Source organism: Procambarus clarkii, chromosome 15 (assembly GCF_040958095.1).
Source record: "Procambarus clarkii isolate CNS0578487 chromosome 15, FALCON_Pclarkii_2.0, whole genome shotgun sequence".
Lineage (NCBI taxonomy): Eukaryota > Metazoa > Arthropoda > Malacostraca > Decapoda > Cambaridae > Procambarus > Procambarus clarkii.
In genome coordinates this window covers 26,906,682-26,911,132 of record NC_091164.1, presented here as the reverse complement: position 1 = coordinate 26,911,132, position 4,451 = coordinate 26,906,682, and positions in this window count along the sequence as shown.

Below are 4,451 nucleotides of genomic sequence, written 5' to 3'. Positions count from 1 at the left end.
TCCACAAGCAGTACCAGACCTTCCCCACTTAAGTAGGTCTCTCTGCAACTTGCTTGCAAGTAACTCTAGCAGGTATTTGATGGGTTCTCACTCCGAATTTATTATTTAATGTTCGACGCTATGGGCTGGATCTTGAGCCAACTCAAATTAATGCCAACTTCAAGTAGGATATGAAATATAGGGAGGGGGGTTGTAGTGCAGAATGAGGAATAACATCAAAGGCACAAGTACCAAAATAAATGAATTTATTCAACAACTTACTAATACACAGTGACCCCCATTAGTTACGTTACTCAAGAGTGTCACCGCGACAACTGTCAAAGCACCACTTCCCAGCAGGTCTCAGTTCCCACCACTCTGACAGGTATTAAAGAGACAATAGTCTCGATCCACTGGACAGGTCATGAACAAAAGTGAACTAACTGAACACAATGTGAACACTCTTGGCAATTACTACACTTGCCACTGGCAGTATCAAAACATTTCACCAACACATAACATTAACACACGTAAATGAATACAAAGAACACTGTCACCAAGACTGACACAAGCTAAATTGCTGCACAACAACATCAGGAGAAAAACAACAGTGAAGGAACAGATAATGAAACTGAGGATTGGGGAAGACAATTTCACTACAAACGACAAGGAAGTGTGCAAGGAACTCAATAAGAAATTCCTGGTCTTCACAGTAGAGCAAGGGGGAAATCCCAGACATAGGAGAGGGCCTATCTAACCAAACACCAAAAGATGAGTTTCTAATTACCAGTGGGGAGGTGACGAGGCATCTGCTAGAGTTGGAAGTCAAAAACGCTATAGGCTCAGATGGAATCTCACTTTGGATACTGAAGGAAGGAGCAGAAACTCTGTGCCAGCCACTCGCCATGGTGTATAACAAATCACTGGTAACAGGTGAACTGCCAAAAATTTGGAAGACGACTAATGTAGTCTCGATATTCAAGAAGAGTGATAGCCAGAATGCACTGAACTACAGGCCATGTCACTAACTTGAATACCATGCAAGGTGATAGAGAAGATTGTGCACAAAACAACTAATGGAACATCTGGGGCAGAATAACTTTGTATCACAACATCAGTATGGCTTCAGGAACTGCAGATCATGTCTCACATAATTCATTAAATTCTATGACAAGACAACAAAATTCAGGCAAGAAAGGGAGGGCAAGGCAGACTGCATTTTTTGGACTGTCAGAAAGCCTTTGACACAGTACAACATAAGAGGCTAGTGAAAAAGCTGGAGATGCAAGCAGAAGAGAAAGGGAAGGTACTCCACTGGATCAGGGAGTACCTAAGCAACAGAAGACATAGAGTCACTGTGAGAGGTGATGTCTCAGAGTGGCGAGGAGTCACCAGTGGAGTTCTTCAGGGACCAGTTCTTGGACCTATACTGCAGGCGATGAGTCACAATAACGTGGCCAAAGTATATTGACCAGACAACACACTAGAAGGTGAAGGGACGACAACGTTTCGGTCTGTCCTGGACCATTCTCAAGTCGATTGTGAGAGTTGAGACTCTCACAATCGACTTGAGAATGGTCCAGGACGGACCGAAACATCGTCGTCCCTTCACCTTCTAGTGTGTGGTCTGGTCAACATACTTGGACCTATACTGTTCCTGATTTATGTGAATGATCTCCCAGAAGGAATAGACACGTTCCTTTCAATGTTTTCTGATGATACAAAAATTATGAGGAGGATTAAGACGGAGGAAGATTGTATGAGGCTACAAGCTTACCAAAACACACTGAAGGAATAGTCCAACAAATAGCTACTAACGTTCAACCCAAGTAAATGTAAGGTAATGTGTTACGGCCAGCTAGGGCCCGTAACCAGGTTTTTCTCGTAACGTGTCTTATAACTTTTTCTTCTTGATCCTTCCACAAGTCGATGGTAAGTTTTCAAGAACTCGCTGCGGCAAGTAGTAGTGCAAAGAATATAGGGGGATAAACAATACACAATTATACCCTCATCAATATCTTATCACCTTTCCAATATATATATATATATATATATATATATATATATATATATATATATATATATGTCGTACCTAATAGCCAGAACGCACTTCTCTGCCTACTATTCAAGGCCCGATTTGCCTAATAAGCCAACTTTTCATGAATTAATTGTTTTTCGACTACCTAACCTACCTAACCTAACCTAACCTAACATTTTCGGCTACCTAACCTAACCTAACCTATAAAGATAGGTTAGGTTAGGTTAGGTAGGGTTGGTTAGGTTCGGTCATATATCTACGTTAATTTTAACTCCAATAAAAAAAAATTGACCTCATACATAATGAAATGGGCAGCTTTATCATTTCACAAGAAAAAAATTTAAGAAAATATATTAATTCATGAAAACTTGGCTTATTAGGCAAATCGGGCCTTGCATAGTAGGCTGAAAAGTGCGTTCTGGCTACTAGGTACGACATATATATATATATATATATATATATATATATATATATATATATATATATATATATATATATATATATATATATATATATATATATATATATATATATATATATTATATCTCTAAGTATTACTAAACATATTTACACTGTGTCACTTTCACTCAGGACCCCCAATGTCCCTGAACGGATCGACAGTGTTCATCAAATACCGGCAAGTCCAATACGTCCAGGTACACGTCGTCACACTCAATGGTAATCACCGGCGAGTTCATCTTCCTCAACATTGGCCAGTCCACAGACCGTATCGTCACACTGTCCCAATACCCCACATCCGCTCTCCAGTAACACACTGACAGAGGGTTTCACCAACATGCAAACAGGGGTCACAAATAATTACGTACAGGGGGTAGCTAACACCCTGGCAGGAGTCTGTAGCAACACTCTAGCAGCACTTCTCAACAGATGCATTATTGTCGCCTCGTAACTCTTCTTGGGTAAATCCTGGGTGCGTCAGTCCATACAACATTGCATAACTTCAGCAGCTAACACACTGCTACTATCGACGGCGGCCACTTTGTCCTTTCACAGGACCAAGTCAAGAGTTCTGGACTGCCCAAGGTGAACTGTCCTCAGTGCAATCGCCTCCTCACGTCACTTCTGTGAGGATAAACGTCATTAGTTAGACAGACAGTATACTGGGTGGCCTTAGGATAACACCCTTTTCCACCGCGAAACTAAAATTGTAATTGTATTCACCACCTTGATGGCGTGGGTATCATTACGCCACCCACCAGAGGTCATCATCATCGACCTCACCTCCTAACTGACGTATGAAGCAGGAGCCTTTCACCGAGGCCACACCACCACCAACAGGTGGCGTTGTCTGCATCTGATCTAATACTTGAGATTTGGAGTGCAGGTCCATAGATGGCGCGGAAATCGCTACTCCCCACTCCAGCAACGGCGTCGATACCGTAACATAATGAAACTAGGGGGAGGAAATAGGAAGCCAGTCACTGGATACCGAATGAGAGATGAAGTGCATCACGAGATGGACAGAGAGAAAGATCTAGGAGTTGATATCACGCCAAACCTGTCTCCTGAAGCCCCCATCAAAAGAATAAGCAGATAAGGAGTCACAATAACGTGGCTGAAAAATGTTGATCAAACCACACACAAGAAAATGAAGAGACGACGAAGTTTCGGTCCGTCCTAAACCATTATCAAGTCGATTGTGAAGTCGACGACGAAACGTCGTTGTCTTTTCACTATGTAGTGAGTGCTTTGGTCAACATCAAAAGAATAATATCAGCGGCGTATGCTAGCCCGCCTAACATCAGAACTACCTTCAAAAACTTGTGTAAGGAATCTTTTAGAACCTTGTATACCAAGTATGTAAGGCCAATCCTGGAGTATGCGGCCCCAGCAAGGAGTCCGAAACCTTGTCAAGCACAAGACGAAGCTTTAAAAAACTCAGAGGTATGCCGCTAGACTAGTCCCAGAACTAAGAGGCATGAGTTACGAGGAAAGGCTGAGGGAACTGCACCTCACGTCGCTAGAAGACATGAGTAAAGGGAGACATGATCACGACATCCAAAATTCTCAGGGGATTTGACATGGTGGACAAGGATGGATTATTTAACACGGGTGGTACATAAACAAGGGGACTCAAGTGTAAGATGAGTACCCAAATGAGCAAAGACAGACATTAGAAAGAACTTTGTCAGTGTCAGAGTAGTTAGTAAATAGAATGCATTAGGCAGTGATGTGGTGGAGGCTGACTCCATACACAGTTTCAAATGTAGATATGATAGAGCTCGAGAAGCTCAGGAACCTGTACACCAGCAGATTGACAGTTGAGAGGCGGGACCAAAGAGCCAGAGCTCAACCCTCGCAAGCACAACTAGGTGAGCACAATAACTCTAACAATGTCACCTAGACATTACAAGAACAACATTCTCAACAACAAATAATTTCTTTAACGATGTATCATCACAAAGACATTAAT